Source organism: Camelus dromedarius, chromosome 4, assembly GCF_036321535.1.
Source record: "Camelus dromedarius isolate mCamDro1 chromosome 4, mCamDro1.pat, whole genome shotgun sequence".
NCBI classification, from domain to species: domain Eukaryota; kingdom Metazoa; phylum Chordata; class Mammalia; order Artiodactyla; family Camelidae; genus Camelus; species Camelus dromedarius.
In genome coordinates this window covers 32,779,097-32,797,573 of record NC_087439.1, presented here as the reverse complement: position 1 = coordinate 32,797,573, position 18,477 = coordinate 32,779,097, and the positions used below count along the sequence as shown (strand labels likewise).

The 18,477-nt window shown below is 38.4% G+C and overlaps 1 protein-coding gene across 3 annotated transcripts in view; it reads right to left on the bottom strand.

The window, feature by feature from the left end:
* GALNT13 (polypeptide N-acetylgalactosaminyltransferase 13) overlaps positions 1-2,492 on the bottom strand; it is a 458,027-nt gene extending 455,535 nt beyond the window's left edge. For 2 of the 3 annotated variants that reach the window (XM_010985618.3, XM_064484785.1), the window contains exon 1: positions 2,115-2,491. The gene's annotated coding sequence lies outside the window, so the exon portion shown is untranslated. Of the gene's footprint in view, positions 1-2,114 lie in introns of all 3 variants that reach the window. The other variant, XM_031451413.2, reaches the window with a different exon arrangement.
* Between the last annotated feature and the right edge of the window lie 15,985 nt (positions 2,493-18,477).

Sequence of the window (18,477 nt, the reverse complement as noted above, 5' to 3'; positions counted from 1 at the left end):
TGCATATCTGAGACAGCATCTAGTCCCACTCTGGACTCAGATCCAGAATTAATCTATAGCAGCAGCACTGTGCTTCCTTTGGAAAAGCTTTCTTTTCTTCTTCCCCAAATCTGATCTGAGACACAATATCTATACTTAAGCAAGCAGCTTAAGCCCTACAATGGGATGAGCATCAAAGAAAGAGTAAATTAAAAGCATTTACTTAAACAAGCAGGAGCAGCTGAAGAAAACTCAGTGGAGTTGAAGGTGGGCCGGGACATAACGAACAGACATGAAATCCTAGCTTGTGGAAAATCGTGCAGGAAAATGTACGTTTCTTATGTTTAAAGCCTACCTTAGGCTATGAAAATTCTTCAAATCTATCCACCTCTGAAGTCACTTGAAAAGGGTTTCAGTATTAAGGTTCTAATTCTGTAGGAGAGGAAGAGTTTGTAGAGATCAGCTGAAGAAAAGGAAAGGATGGGTGAAATCAAGGAGAATAATCTGGGAAGGTGAGAGGTCCAAAGTACGTCACCAATAGGTTGACCTTACTTTTCAATATTCTCAAACCAGCAGGTTTCTCTAACACTAGAGGGCATGAATGCAAACACACACACACACACACACACACACACACACACACACACACACACACACACACACACACACACACACACACACACACACGATGGGCAAGGGGAGCAATCCTGGGTAAAGACAGCCTTCATATAAAGCTTAAGATCTGGGGGCCCCAAGGACACTTGAAATTTCAGGGGGTCGGGGTGGCCAAGTGTCTTTAGCCCTGCAAATAAAATCTCTGTGCTGTATTTCTGGGAAGAGGGACAGCTATCTCTCCCAAGGAAACCGCTCAAGGATTGAGTATTATGACAGTTTAAAGCAGAGAGTCTCCCAACGCTTCTCTCCTTCGCTAGCAACACCTTAGCCTTTGAAAAGCTCCCACCCTTTCCAGGTTAGTTTTCCCTGGATCCCGAAGCTTCTGTGTTTATCTGCCCACTGTCTCCTCCAGTGGCTGACTGTAAAAGGCTAGAGATGTAGACTCTCCACCTGGAAATTCAACTGATCCTAGTCGAAGAACGGGGGAAGGGGAGGGGCGCCCGCAGTTTTCCCTGTCCGGACCAACAGCTTCCTTGCCCCCGGGTTCGCGGCAGCGCCCTCGGACCCAGGGATGGGAGGCTGGCCCTTGCGCCCCCTCATTCAGTCCCTCGACTCCAGGACAGCCCAGCCAAGAGTAGACTGTCTCCATCCCCGAGCCCCCCATCTCCTCTCCAAGAAGGGAAGTCTCTGTACCTGGAGGTGCCCAGAAGGCAGGCCGGGGCTTGCTCCTCTGGCCAAGAAGCCTCCGGGTCTGCGAGCTGGTGGTGCTCGAGAGGGCCAGGCACGATAGATGAGACAGAGAGACAGACACAGGCAGCGAGAAGCAGAAACAGAAAGAGAAAATATAGCAAGACGGAGAGACAGCGAAGAGATAGAATACCAGGGACATAGGGACATCCCCCAAAAAAACAGGGAGAAAGAGAAAGAAAAAGAGACAGAGAAATCTGGAGCGGGTGCGGGGATCCAGAGAATCAGGGAAAGAAACTGAGTCAGAAATGGACACACAGAGGGTTTGAGAGGCAAAGGGAGACAGAAAGAGAGGAAGGCAGCCGTCGAGGAAGACACTCGAGACCGAGCGCGTCCCCGATGTCCGGCGGACAGAGTAGATGCGCCCGCGCACCGCAGCCCCCGGGCGCCCGCAGCTGGTGAGAAACTTGCCGGGGCGGGAAGGCCGAGCAGCCCCCGCCGCCGAGCGCCACCAGGGCGCAGAGAGTGGCCATCGTTCCCCAGCTCGCCCGGGAAGCGGAGAAAGCAGGATAGAGGGCGGGCGGTGGCGGAAAGTTCGCGCCTCGCAGTCCTCCCTCCGCACCTGCAGCGGCGGGCAAGCGCGCTCCCACCGCGCGGGGTGCCGCCTTACCGGGTTCGTCCGCGCCCCTGCCCCGGGACCGACCGCGGGCGCTCAGCTCCGCACCCTGCCACCCGCTGCGGGACTTTGCGGCGCCCACCCGGGCACTCGGGCTGCCCAGAGGTGACTCGCTCCAGACAGAGGAAGAGAGGGTAAGCAAGAGAGAGACGGAGACCTGCTACTGTGGCCAGGGATCCCGCGAAGAGGGTACAGCGGTCCACGCACGGAATTCAGCCTCCGACTCAGCCCGGCAGGCGCCGGCCGGCTGCGCCGAGTGCGCAGCGCGCCGAGCCCGCGCTCACCTGGAACCCGCGCCGGCCCGCGAGCGCCGCGTGCAGCCCGGCTTCCCGCCGGCGCCTCTCACTTCACACTTCCCCGCGAGCAGAGCAAGCCGGCTCCGGCCTCGGCCAGCCCCGGAGAGAAGCCCTCATAGCGCAACGGCGGGCTGGAGGGCTCCGCGAGCGCGGCGAGAGCGGGCGCCGAGGCCGAGGAGGAGCAGAAGACCAAGCGAGGGCTCCTAGCACATTGTCACCTCGGCAGAGCCGCCGCCGCTGCCGCTGCCGCCGCCTGGTCACTTCGCCCCCAGCCCCCGCCCCCCTCCCACACCGGCACGCTCCCTCTCAGCCCCTCCTCCTCGCGCGGTCCCTCCCCCTCCCGTAGCCCCAGCCTGGAGGCCTCTCACTGGGCTAGTATCATTTACGTAACCAGCACCCCCAGCCCTCCCCCTTCTCCGCTCCCGCTCCTCCCCGGGCTGGGGCGGTGCTCACTGAGCGTGTTCCAGCTGCTCCTGGAGCTGCCGCTCCAGCGATGTGCACAAGTCCCGCGATACTTGGCAGGCTTGGCACCCAAGAGCAACCGTGGGGTCGGCTCCTCTCCACCCAGAGCGCCCCGCGACCCCTGATGCCCCGGGGCCCCACCCTGCGAAAGCAGGCTGGCATACACCGCGTTGGTCCAGTGCACCAGGAAGCTTCTTAGAGGTCGGAGACTGCCCTCGGGGGAAAGCTCTAGTAAACCCACCCCCGCCGTCGACTCCAATAGAGAGAAGCTGCGGGGAACTTGAGGTTTAGGCGCGGAAGCAAAAAGGACGAGCCAGAGTTTGGCCTTTAGTCAATTACAATTGGTTTACCCTGGCAGGATCCTAATGTTCTGGTTAGCGACAGCCGCTGCCACTAAAAGCACTGTTAAGAGACCTGGAAACGCAAAGAGCTTCCTCGTACTCTTAAATTTTTTAGGGAGCAGTAAAGAAAAAAGGTAGGGCTTTAAATTCCTTTCTCAGGAAGACAGTCTTTAAACACACACACACACACACACACACACACACCTGCAAGTTGCATTTCAAAATAAATATGCAGTCATTTATAAGTAAAGTTAATGTGTAGTATAGTAGAAAGTTCATGATACTGAGTTAAAATATATGTAAGGATTTTAGAATAGTGCGTGGCACAAGGCACAAACTTAGGACTCAGATATATTAGCATCCTAAGACTTCGGACCTACCCCTGACTGCCATGTGAGAAGGACTCTTCAGAAATTGGAATTGCTGAGTTCAAGTCTATGCTTTGATATTTATTCACTTTTGGCTCTTGGTTAGTTTTGGTTCTTGACTTTCTTGTTTCAGTTTTATTTGTGTGAGAGGGTAACATAGGGGTCCTTTCTTCCTCTCACAGGGTCACTTCATGTTGTCTTAGTTCCCTCTGCTTAGTTAATGAGGCAAAATTTGGGGACGACATAAGCTACTCCAAAAATATTGAGCTATGTTGTACAAATATACATTATTAATTATAATCCAGTATCAATGACATTCATTATATTCATGAAAGGCAATTTTTAGAGATGTTATCTTTATATCTTTCCATGAGTCAATTAACATCTAACCTGTTATGATAACTGTACTTAATGTTTTCTCCTCCACTGTCCATCCTGCCTACCTCCCTGCACCCTTCAATTAGGGAGCATCTACCAGAGGTGCTTCTGTGCATGTGTGAGGACACAGGGTGCCACTCATAACACCAAGGACACTAGACTTTTTCTCTGTTGCTTGCTCTTTTGAGTTACAGTTGTGTTATCAGGTCACTCACCTACCTCTGCATGGCACACTGAGAAAGGCCATGGACCAGCAGGAAGAAGATTGAGCTTCTAATGCTGGTAAAACCACTTACAAGTCATATGTCCTTGAAAAACATATTAAGTCCCCATACTTACATTCATCTCTAAAAAAGGTAGCAATATCATTTTGCAACCTTGGTAGTAATATGTAACTAAGGCAAGAATCATAAAACTAGTCAGTAAAAGTTGCACATGTAGTCAGTTATTTATGTAATCCCAAAGTACTTCCCTGGGGATTATTAGCTTCTTGTGTATAACACACCACCCCCAAACTTAGTGGCTTAAAACAGTACACATCTATAATTTCTCAAGGTTCTGTGGGTTATCAGGGTGGTGTTCTGCTCTGGCTGGCTCACTTTAGTCTGGATGGTCTCAGTCACTTGTCTAGTGGTTGGCAAGCTGACCTGGGGCAGGGCTCAGCTGGGATGGCTTATCTTTGTTTAAGCCGGTCTGTCATCCTTCAGTAAGCTAGTCCTGTCTTCCTGAGTACTGGGAGTTGCAGGATTTAGAAAGCAACAATGGAGTGCAAACTCCAATGCAGAGCACTTTTTAAAGTCCTGCCAACACACATTTACCCGAAGAAATTACATCACCAAGCCCATATTTGAAGGGTGAAGTAGTATACTCCATGTCTTGATGAGACAATGCAATGAGATGATGAAACTGCAAAATCCTATATCAAAGAAGAATGCAGACACAAAGGGGAAGCACTTGAGGCCATTTCTGTAATTCACAGATTCTCCTTAATTACAAAGGAATAAAAAATTCCTTATAATGAATACATCTGATAGAGATCACCTTAACCAAGTGATCAAGATTAAAATCACCAGCAATGGGATCAGGTGACATTATGAGCCTCTTTTTGTTTAATGAAGTAGCAGACACACATGGTCTCTAAGTCACTCATCACCTAAACAGCTTAAAATCAGTTAGAGTAATAGCTGATTAAAACCAGTTAGAGTAATAGCTGATTAAAACCTTTCAAATGCATGGACACTCAGGAGAGAAGAGTGAGCTATAAAAGCTCTGGAAAGTCTACAGGCTCACAGTGGGAGTTTACAGTCCCATCTTTGCTGGAAGAGCATGTTTTAAAAAATAAACATTTTAGGAACTGAAATAATAGTGACTTTAGCAGCAATCCCAAACAAGGAAAAGATGACAAATGAGAGACACATGACATCATAAGCCTCATGATGTGACTCACGAAGAACTACGCAATATAATTTATTTAGTATTCCAGACTAAAAAAAAGCATAATCAACTCTAATCATGAGGAAGCAAAAGACAAACCTAAATTGAGATAAACTCCACAAAATATCTGTACTTTTCAAATATGTCACTGCGATGAAAGTCAAAGAAAAGCTGAAGAACTGTTCCAGACTAGAGGAGATTAAAGACACATGACAACTAAATGCAAAGTGTAATGTAATGTGAACTGAATACTCTACTGGAAAAAATACATAACTATAAAAAGGACATGGGGACAATTGGCAAGATAAGAATAAACTTTATAACATCTCATCTGTAGGCCTTTTATCTGTTAAATTACAACTGGTTTTGTATCAACATTAAATGTCCTAGTTTTGATCATTTTACTGTGATTACTGTAATGAAATATACTGGAGTAAAAGGAGCATAGTGGTTGCAGTTTATTCACAATGATTCAGAAATACCTTTAGAGAGAATGATTTTAAGAGTTGTTAAATTTGAGTGAAGAATATAAGGTAATTCTTTGTACTAATTTTGCAACTTTTTTAAAGTTTAAATTTAATATTTTAGATGATAGGAGAAATAGTCTGCTTATCTCACAAGTAAATTACATGCAATAATTTACGTGAATGTGTTAAAAGTAATGAACATTTATATTGTACTTTTTCATGAATGCTACATTTTATTGTGCTATTTTCTAAACCAATAAGCCGATGTATACTTTTGTCAGGTGGTACTAAACTCTCAGAAGAAAACTGAAAAAGGCTAAGAGCTGAGCTTTTAATCTAGTTTGCCACAAATGATTTTTTATAGATATCCCATGATATATTGACAACCTCGCCTATTGGGAGTGGCCACACAGGGTGGCCTCAAGTTGCCAGAGTCCGTAGCCAGGCAGCTTCTGGTCATAAGAAACCTGTTCAGGGCTCTTTGGAGAAAGGCCACTATCTGAGTGTGTGTCCCATTCTTCCAGTGGCATAGATATAGAGATGTCTATTTCTGGACATCTGCTTCAGCATTCAGCAGCATACAACTGACAAGGGCTCATGGAGTGGTTTGAGGATTTTTTTTTTTTAGGAGCAAAGGAACATTACATGAATTCCAAGTGTAACCCATTGCAAATGGGGGAGCAAGGACGTCTGGCAGGAACTTCTAGGGAGCATGGCTCCAGTTAATGACCCAAAGCTCCACCAACATAAATATCAGATAATACTATTCTATATGCTGCTGATTTGCTATTTTTATGGTAACCATGTCAGCTACAGATTGGCTATTCTAATAATGCTTGGGAATTCTTCAAGCTCAAGCTTTATAATGATTTTTATTTTTCTGATAAACATTTTGCATAGGTTTGAAATCCATTTATATCCACAAAAATTCAAAATCACAACTATTAATGAAAGAAAAGTAGAGATGAGTAAAATACCATTTTAACTGATATAAATATTTGATCATAAAAGTAAATATTTAAAATCTTTTTCACCTACTTGTGCAAACAAATTTTCTCACCTTTGATGATGATAAACTATTATATCATCATTAAAAATATCATTATTGGGAAATAATATAGCTATTTCAAGAATAAAATCAATTATTATTAACTTGAGTTCGTGGAGGCAAGGTCTCATTAAATATTTTTTAAAGATTTTATTTGGAACTGAAACAATTCAGTAGATCTTATCTTCTTTAATATATTATTTTCCTAATAATAATTTAATAACGTGAAGAAAATATAATTAATTTTTAACCAAGCTCCACACTGATACACTAATATTTGCTCTAGTTTCTCATGATCCATAAGGCCCTGTATACTTCTTAGCACCTAACAGTTACAAATTTACAGTTTTCCATATTTGTGTGATTAGTGCCTGTTTTCTCCAATATACAGTAGGATACACCAAGGTAAAATATAGGTTTATAAGGTGGCAGTAGGCATGCAGGGAGTTGTAGCTTCACTCCAAGCAGGGTGCCTGTTGTACAGTAAACATTTGTCAGTAATGAATAAATTAATCCAACCAGCTATTAATCAATAACTATGCCTCTCCTGCAAACCCTTCACTTTTTAAAATCTTCCCTTTCCCCACTAGCCTTTTTTTTCCCTCCTTATTTTGAATTCTTGATTGGGCAGTAATCATGTGTGCCAAAGAATTAGGAGAAACAACTAATTTTGAGCCAATAAACATCTTTCAGCACCACGGAGAGCGACAAATGAGTGCCTCCCAACCAACTTTGTGGTCATGCCAGCCTGACTATACTATTATTTACCACACATTGAAAAGGATAGGTAAGGAGATAGAAAGCGGGACAATGTGGAAAAGACTAAGCCACTATTCAGCATTCATAAATAGAGATAAGTAAATAGATGGAAAGCAGGACAATGTGGAAAAGCACTGGCATTCACTTAAGGGAATGTGGTTATGCTGTCATTTAACTTCTCTGTATCACCATTAAATTAAAAGGCAAATATGAAGTAAAATATTAAGTAGCATCAGAGTTCAAAACATGAAGCAATTACATATTCATGACCTCAAGAGTTTTTCATTTATGTATACCATGTGGACATATCCCTTCTTAGAAGATAAATCCCTGGAAAGCAGGGACTGTATCACTACTTCCCAAGACTGAGTCCAATGTCTGGCACATAATGGGTACTAGTCATATTTTCACTAAATATATACATATATACTAAATTATATAATCCTGTCAATAATATTTTGTTTGCTTATTAAAGCTCAGGAATATTCCATTACATTGGCAAGACTATTTTCACATCTAATTTCTGTTTAAAATTTTAGTATGAATGCTTATGAGAAACAACTACATAGCAGGTAAACTTTATTGATTTTCATATTTTAAAGCTATATTTAAAACATTACCCTCTTACAATGAAGAATTTTCCAGTGTGTTTTAATTAGCTATTTGAAGCTTTACTCATAACTCGAGCATATTAATCTGACAACCACAGAATTTTTTAGCCAGCAAATAGCTACCATAGCTCTCTACTCCATCAATGCACAAATGTAAAAGCTATTGTCTTACAGAATTAGAGTCAGACACAAGGAACAAAGTATCAAAGCCACTACTTTTTAATTCAAATGTTAAAAAAAGATTCTCAGAATCATACTAGGTTTTCTTTCTCAGACTCATTTTTCTTCAGCAATCCTATTCAAAGCAAATTATTTATGTTGCTATACAATGTATAAAACAAAACTTATGTGTACTGGACAAGAAAATTTTAAATAGGAAAGCTCATAAATTATTCAATGTTTAACAGGGAACAAACAGGAAGTAGGAAGTATTAAGTAGAGTGTCACAAATTTTATTCTGAGCTGTATCTAAATATCTGGTTACATTCTGGATAAAAAGGGAGACTGTTTCACTTTACATAAATCTGTGTTGCCAAATTTATGTCAAGAGGCAACTGTCTCAACATTAAATGGCAGAAGAATGACTACCATTTAGTAAAAAAGGTGACTACAATTAACTGTGAGAATTTATGAAACTTAAATAAAGATATATTTCACTTTATTTTGAAAGATTAGTAGTTCATATTATACTACAGATTAAATGTAAAAAGTGAACATGTTACTATTTTTCCTTAATTAGCCTGAAATGCATAATAATCCATTATCAGAAAAATGTAATATTTATATTATGATATACATAGAGAAAAAAATATTTATAGTTCCTTTGAAAAATATAAAGCATTTCAGTATTGTAATAACAAGCATAGAAGTAAAACTTAGTAGATCAAGAATAAGAATTATGGAACATTTCAACAATAGGCCCCATGATTCTTCACTTAATAGATGCAGTGATGTTTTGAGTCATTAATATCATATAAAATCAATCCAATTTTATTAGTCATAAAAAGAATAATCATAGACTCTCTAAGAAGAATTTCATAAACATGGGAATTGACCTTTCATGATTTATATTCTGATGTTAACAATTACTCACATTTGTAAAGAAAACAGAATTTAAAGTATGTAAGTGTATCTTTGCTCCAAGGATAAATAACAGTTCTCAAAAGTCTTTCCCTATTTTCAGTTATACCAATTTGACTAATATATTTTTGCTGCTTCTCTGATGAAAATATCATTATATATGTATGTAGGTATGTATGTGTGTATGTGAATCTATGAATTCTAGTACAATTAATTTTTATGACATGAATGCCCAGAGTTATCTAAGTGTGTAATTCCTCTAAGATTCTTGAACATGAAAAATTAAAAACTGAAAATAATATTTTCTACACCACATATCTGTAAACTATGTGAGCTGCCAGGAGCTAGATTTTTAAAACTGATATAAAACCTAGTGTCATGGCCTCTAGAAACCCATTAAAGAAATGAAAGCCCAGCAAAAGTTAACTATATTAGAAACTGCTCTTCAAAAGTGTTGCTTCTGCTTCCATTTTCATCATAAACCACAGAAATTAGAAAATAAAAAAAAATCACACTCATCTTCACTCTTTAACCTATACAAAATTGTATATATAAAATTCATTTATATATCATCTTCCTTCTCAGGCCAGGGGGTCACAATCAGTTTGTAGACTTCAAAGCAGACATGGAGTAAATGCTGTTATCTAGCAGCCATGTGACCTTGAGCATGTACCTTTCTGAGAACAGTCACTTTTTTGGTAAAATAAGTATATACTACGTATCAAAGTAGATATTTTAAAAGTTAGATGATGCTGTATATATATGTAGCTCCTGCTAGGTACCAAATAAATGATACTATTTCTAAGTTCTCTGTATTTTAAACACTATTGTTATCAGTTTTCAAATATAATGGGAGCTTCAGATGAATCCTAGAAGATTTCATGCTCGCTGCTATGGGAACAATGTAGGAGTAGGAACCAAGTCAACACTGTTTGAGTACATATCAGAAATTCTCACTGTTCCCCCTACACCCAAATCTCTAAACTCAGTGATGGTTCTAACCTAGAATCAGATTAAGCAGTTGTACTATGAATAGGCACCTAGGTACTCCTCACCTAATTACTACCCCTATCATTTGTACAGAGTGCACATGTGCAAGCATCATGCACACAACCACACTTGAGCACACATATGCATACAGATTCTCACTTTAAAATGTAAGCTCTGTGAGTTTTGTCTGCATTGGTCATAGAAATATCCCAGTAGATAGAATTGAGTGCCTGCCACTTTAAGGGCCCAATAAATAGTATGTATCATCATACAGGTTTATAATCTCCTCTCCTCAATCACCACAGCATATCAGAAGAAAAGAGGCCTTTTATCAGTCTCCTCATGATCAACCTTTTTAATGGCCCCTAATTAGGCAATGAATGCCCCTTTGTGAAGAAGATAATATTGCCAGCAACCACCTGCTGAATCCTCCATAACTTTCCATATGGAAGAGGAAAGAATCCAACCAATTTAGGGCCAAGTAAATAAACAAGTAACTCACCCCATATTCCTAGTTTGTCCTTAAATTTGCATAGCTAACTGTAGCAAACTGGCTAAGATGTGAAAATGTAGGAAGCTTTTAGGAAGGAACAGGAACAGGTCCTGTTCCTTAGGACCCAGAGCACTTTGATAATAATAACTCCAGCATTTTGCAAATTCAGAACTTTTCTTTACAAAGCATTACGGAAGATACCTTACATTTTAGCACAATATTTTGCCTTTTGACAGCCCAATTTTCAGAGCTTCAGAAGAAAGTATTAAATCCCTGAATAAATTCATGTATTCATATGCAATTTATTTACCCATTATTGAGAAGTGGATTATCTAGGACTTCTATTTCCTACGTTTTTATCTACCTTTTAACTATTGAGTTTTTTCTTATCAGTGCCAATGGAAAGAGGAGCCAATTTTGTACATATGAATTATGAACTTCACTGTGATAAACCAACCTACAGAACTATCTAAATTGAATTCTAAGTCAATTATTCTATTAATACTGAATAATACTGAGGCATTTACTATAAGGTTTTGCAAAGTCTTCCATTAGAAAGTTTAGAAATGATAATTTTTAGATTTTAAAATGTGCACTTTTAAATAGAAATCTAGACAATGTCAATAATTTAGATATGTCAATAACACTTAGAAACTGTTCCTCAATTTGCTTTTTATAGTCACTATCTGTGGTTCAGAGCCAATCTATGTTATTGCTTTTTTCTTCTAATATTAAGTAATAGTTGGATAGTATTTCAGTCATCTGTTTCCTTTGTCAATAATTAACCTTTCATATTTTGAGATAAATATCAAAGAAAAATATTGCCAAAAATGGCTCTCTGGGGCTAGAAGAATACTAATCAGCTTCCTCTTTGTTTTTTCTATTAAGGGATATAGATCTCTAATAACGTATCATATTTCAAGATTCAGCTCAGGAAATGAAAGCCAATATCAAAAACTGTGGAATAAGTAAGCAGAAACATCAAGCCAGTACGTGGTTGGAGACTCACCTATTTAAGAAGAACAGACCTACCTACAAAGAGCAGTTATGAGGGTTAGAAGCAGTATTCTAGAGACACAATGATTCTAGTGAAACATCTGTAGATACGGGTTTTGAATATGAGCCTTCACATGTTGAAAAAATGAAACAAATTAATCCAACATTAGAAAACTAAGATATTTTTCACTAAAAATCTTGATATGTGACTTGTCTTAAAAATTGGAAGATCTAGAAAAATTGAACTTACTTTCCTAAATGCAAAGTGAACTGAAGGAGTTAGCTAAATGCAAAGTGGAGCTACTTCACTGGACCAAGCAGCTATCATTTCTCACATGGATTATTTTAATAGCCTCCTTTTTCCATCCTTGCCTTCCTTGAATCTATTATCTACAAAGGAGCTGAACTGATCCCATTAAACCCATTAGATTACATCACTATTCTGCTTAAAACTCTGCACAAACCCCCATCTCAGAATCCTTATGGTGGCCTCTCTGTCACTCTCTCACTACAATCCAGTCATACTGGCCTCTTTGCTATATCTCAAATATTCAGTCATGGTTGTACCTCAGGACCTTTGCACTTCCTGTCCCTCTGCCTATAATGCCTTTCCCCCAAACAGATAAACCTGTCTGGCAGTCTGATATGAGGGCTCACTATCTTAATAATTGGGTTACAAACATACCAAGAAGTGGTATGTGAGTTTCAAGAAAAACAGAAAAGAAACATTTCTGTGTGGAGGTACAGGATATTCCTGCATAAATAAATATGCAAACTCTATCTTCATTCTTTTATATCACCTGCCTGACCTCTAAAAATGAAAGGTCATGATCCTTGATCTAAGTGGTGAAAATGGATAAATCAATGATTGTATTAGTGCTTTGGCCCCATTGCTTCTCACAGCTGTCTACCTAGCTCTCCCGCTTCCCTTTCTCTGGATTAGGATTCATCAGTACTATAGGGATATTTGTTTGAAATTACAGTGACTTTCATTTTTTCTCATTTGAAATATGAATTATCTTTTGAAGTAGAACATAAATATAGAAAAGTTCACAAGTACGTAACTCTGAATTTCACAAAGTGAACACATCCTAGACCAGCATTATACTGGTAAATATATAACAACCAGTGTCCCCCTCCCCCCAGCCAAATCAAAACAAAACAAAACACAAAAACACATTGAAAAAACACAACTTCCACAACATGAATAATCTCAGCATGGCCAGTTTCAAGCTACCATCTGGATGCCAACCAGCTTGCAAAATTCAAAAATTTAACAATCAATTCTTGCAACTTGATGCAAGGCAGTTACAACATATCACTAAAACCCATGAAGCCCTATCACATTTCTCCTCTGAATCACTACTTTCCTCTTTCCCAAAGGTAATCAGTATCCTGACTTATAACACCTATTTTTGACCTTAATATTAAAGTAATCATACACCCTCTTTTTCACACGGCTACTTTCTCTCATTTTTCTGTTTATGAAATGTATACAAATGTGTTGCAAGTAGTAACAGACCATTAATTATCGATGCACTATAGTGTTCTGCATGATACTATGATTTATACTCTTCTTTAGAGATGACAAACATTTAGTTTGTTTCTAGTCATTGGTTATTTCAGATAATAACCATGAAATAATAACTGTGTTTTTAATTCATCCAGTCTGGCAAGTCCTGCCTTTTAATTTTTGTGTTCAGACCATTTACATTTAATGTGACTTAGTATGGTTGGATTTAAATCTACCATCTTGTTCTTTGTTTTCTATTTATTCCATGTGTTTATTACTTATTTCCTTTTTCTTCTATTTCTGCCTCCTTTTAGATTATTTTAAGACTCCATTATACCTCCTTTTTTTTTAATTATTAGCTGTAACTCTCTGCTTTGTTATCTTAACAAATGATTTAAGATTAATACTACATATCTTTAACTTTCACAGTCTGCCTTCAAGTAATATTGTATCACCTTACATATAGTACAGACCTTACAACAGGACACTTTACTTCCCCTCTTCCAGCCTTTGTGCTAGTTTTGTCATATGTCTTATTTCTCCATATACTATAAATTTTACAATACATAGTTATTACTTTTGCTTTAAATAGTTAACTACAATAAAGAAAATTTTAAAGTAAGAAAAAATGTTCTCTTCTATTTACCTATATATTTTCATATTTGGTGCTCTTCATTCGTGTTAATAAAGATTTTTATCTGGCATCATTTTTCTTGTGCCTGAGGAGCTTCCATTACAATCTGCTATAGTGGAGGACTGATGGCAACTAATTCTTTCAGCTTTTCTGTGTCTCTAAAAGTTCTTACTTTGGCTACATTTTTAAAGGATAGTTTGCCTTATGTGGGATAAGGATATAGAATTCAAGATTGTGTGTGTGTGGGTGTGTGTGTGTCTGCCAGCATTTCAAAGGTATTGCTTCATTCCCTATGGCTTGAATTGTTTCCAGCAAGAATTATATTGTCGTTTTCATTTTTGTCCTTCCAAATGCAAGTGTATTTTTTCTCTTGGTAATTCTTGGAGATATTATTACTTATTTTAAGCAATGTGACTATGATAAGTTATAGTGTGTTTTTCTTCTTTCTTGTGGAGATTCTTAGTACTGTTGGTTTATAGCTTCCATCACATTTGGTACACCTGTCAGTATTTCTTAACATTTTTCTCCATCACCTCCCTTCACCCTCATTTGGGATGTCTAGTTACATCAAGGTTACTTGAAGATGTCCCACAGATTCTGATGTTTCTCCATTTTTTTAAGTCTTTTATCTCCATCATTATTTTTAGTTTGTTACTATTCCACTTTTTTTTTCTACAGTGTCTTAGCTACAGTTAATCGTTTCCTGTGCATTTTTCATTGCAGAAATTTTATTTTTCACCTCTAGAATTTCGATTCTTTAAAATATATTTGTGTCTCCTATCGTGCACAATCTTTCCTCTATCATCTAAACATATGAAATATAGTTATAAAAATCATTTTAATGCCTATGTCTAATATTTATCATTCATGTCTTTTCTGTGTCTGATTCTACTGATTGCTTTCTCACATTATGAATCATATTTTCTGGCTTCTTTCCTGATAATTTTTGTTTGGTTGACAGACATTGAATGCCGGCAATTTTGTATTTCTATACAGTTCCTTGGGCTTGTTCTGAAACACAGCTAATTTGTTTGGTAATAGTTTGATTTTTTTCAAGGCTAGTTTTAAGTGCTGTTAGGCAGGACAAAAACAGTTTTTGTAGGCTTCTTCCCCATTACAGAGATGAAACCATTCTGATTATTCTGTCCAGTGTCCTCCTAGCAGAAACACAATCTAATTCCAGACCTGTGTGAACTACAAGGACTGATGGCTCTCTTTGCTTTGGCAGGCCCAGGTAGTTTCTACATATGTATACTCATTAGTACACAGCTGAATATTTAATGAGCCCGTTACAGATTTCTGGAGTTCTCTGCGAAGCAGTCCAGACTTCTGCCTTGCACACACCACAATCTTGGCCTCCTTGTCCTCTGAGTTCGGTCCCCTCAACTCAGGGAGACTGCTGAGATCTACCTGGGTTTTCCTTCCCTGCATTCTCAAGGTCACAAACCGGGTAATCGTAGGGCTCACCTTGTGCATTTCTCAGAGGTCACTATCTTCCACTGCCCAATCATCATTGTCTGAAAACTGTTGTTTCATACATTTTGCCAGAAGCAGAATTCTAATTCTTCTGTTTTTATTCCCTTTCCTGCCTCATTTCACTGCTAAATACAAGAATAAAATATTGGATTCAATTCATTATTCAGTATAAGAGGTTTAAAAGCAGACATTGTTATCTTATTCTTATTCTCTAAGGGAAAGCTTTAGATAATTCACTGTTCAGTATGATTTTTGTTGTAAAATTTTGTGATGCTGTTTTAAGTTTAAGGTAGTTTCTTCTATTCCTCTTTTTATCATAAATGCGTCAACTTTTCTCATGTGAGGCGGGAAGCCCCATAAAAAGACCACCAGGACCCCTAAGCAGGGCCACTGCTCTCCTCTTAGCACCTCTGGTTTCCTGGCCCAGAGGCTCTATCTCAATTTTTTGCCTCTAAAGCAGCTAACTTACCCCTAGAATTCTATTGGTTCCCTGAGCTCACTTTCCTTCACTCCTGATTGGTTATTACTCTCACTTCTGATTGGTCCATTTGTAATACTTCATTTGCATGGAGCTCACTCCTGATTGGTCTATTTCTACAAAGCTTGTTCCTGGTTGGTCAACTTCTGTTGCACTTTATTTGCATATAATGTTGCAAAGTGTAAAATTGGCAGCGTATAAAAGGCCTGTGTAAACCTACAGACGGGGTCCAGAGCTTGAAGTGTTAACTTCTCTGGGCCTGCTGGCATAATAAACCTGAGTTCTCCAACTCTCTGAGTGCTGCTTGGTCTCTCGCCCGGATCCAGGTTGCTGTCACAACTGAGCTGTATCACCAGGCTGTAACACAATTTTCTGCAACAATGTACGTTTTCTGACTCTGTTGAGATGTTACTCCTTTATTGTTTAGTTTTTACTCCCTTATTTTGTTAGTGTGGTGAATTACACTGATGGTTGCTTATTAAAACAATGTTCCACTCCTGGATTATATCCAACTTGATCTTGATACAGTATTCTCCCGTATTTCATTGATTTTGATTACTAATATTGTATCTAAATACTAAAGCTACGTTTACAGCTAAATAAATGAAAGAGAATGACTTGTAATTTTCCTTTCTTGTAACATCTTTGTCGGGTTTTGATCGATTTTGCTGACCTTGGAAAATAAATTTTTCTATTCTCTGAAAGAGTTTTCATATTAGAGCAATATCTTTCTTATATATACTGCAGAATTCACCAATAAAACCATATGAGCCAGTAATTTCTTTAGGAAGGTTTTCAAATACAGATTCAATTACTTTCATAGCCATGAAAACTTCAGATTTTCTATTTCACATTGTTTCCATTTTGGGTGACTTTATTTTTAGCTGAAGAATCTGTATTTCTTTAAATTTTCATTTTCTGGCATAAAGGGTTTTTTCTCATTATTTTCTGATATTATGTTTTTATTACCTATAAGATCTATAAAGATATTCACCTTTTCTAAAATTCCTGATATTGGTAATTTGTATTTCTTTTAATTTTTTGACATTATCAGATTAATTTCCTCAATATTTTCCGGGAAGCAACATTTGACTTGGTTTGTTCTCTCTATTTCATATTTGTTTTCTAGTCATTAATTTCTATTTTCAGATTTATTATTATTGTCTTTCTAAATTGTTTACATTTAATTTACTTATTTCTGTCTTCTTGAGATGGAATCTTAGAGACTAATTTTCAGCCCACATATATCTGGTGAACACCATCTATGCCTTGCTCAAAAATCTCTTGTATTCATTTTACCAGTGCTATTCCCCATCTCCCAGTTTCCACCGTCGTTGTTGCTGACAGTTTGTAGCTCTAACCTTTCTCAGAGGACAGCCCTCAGGATGTTGAAACTGCCTCGCCTATGGAGAGTCCTAAGTGCCTGGGAGCTTGAATCCCCCTTGTATGGCTCACAGAGTCCCTCAAATATCTTTCAACAGTAACTTTGAATCACCCAGCTTCTGGATTGCAGTTAAGACCATCCTCGAAGAATTCCTTTTGGAATACTTAAGCCACCTGACTATTTGGAAAGGTTGAGGTGCCTAGAAGTGTACATCTTCCCAGAATAGACTGTAGTCAACTACTAACTGATCCAGAGATCCAAAAGCCTGCTCTCTTGTTTCCGAAGCAGACTCCCACTGAGATGAAATTTGTCTCTTGAGTTCTTCCCAGGGTCAGACTGAAGCTGAGTTTTTCAATGAAACCACATATTCTGTAGCTTTTTATAGTTCAGCAACCTTTCTCCACTCACTCCCTCATCAGTTTCTCTCTGGAGCAGTTCCCAATAAATCCCTGACTTAGGGGTCTTCTGGAAAAAAACAAACCTAAGACATACTACACATTTTCCTCTAAGCACCACTTTAGCTGGGTAACAGTAATTTGACATATACCTTATTTCCATTATCACTTAGCTCAAAATATTTTCAATTTTTCGGTATAATTACATCTTTACCCTTGGATTATTTACATTTATGTTGCCTAATTTCTAAAAACCTAGACATTTTCATGATATCTCTTTGCTGTTGACTTCTAGCTTATTTCCAATATGACCAGAGAAAACATTCTATATGATTTCCTTTCGGAGGGTACTTTTTAGTACTTTGGTAAATGTTTCATATTTATATAACTCTTTTTTAGTTTGTGGTGCAATATTACACGTGTTGAATATGTGTGTTAATGAGCACGTATATTTGTTAATCAGATATTCAGATCTCTTTTTTTTTGTTGTTCTACTTCTATGAGGTACTGAGAGATTTGTATTCAGAATCCTAGGTTATGCTTGTACATTTGTACATTTATCCATTTACTCAAATCTGTCAATTCTTTCTATATAATTGAGGGGAGGCTTGAATCAGATGCATTAAAATTTATAATTGCCATATAAATAATCTCTCCTGGTAGAGCCATTTATCATTATGAAATATGTTATTTATATTGAATAATATTTTTTCTTAAAGTCTTAATATTTCAACTACACTGGATTTTTCATTAGTTTTTATATGCAATATATTTTTTCATGCTTTTACTTTCAACTTTCACATATCCTTATATTTAAGATGTTTCTCTTATATAAAGTATGAATTGTATTTTGTTTTTATATTTACTTTAGAAATTTTTATTGGAGAAAAAAATTGTTTTGATGTGGACTTGTCTCC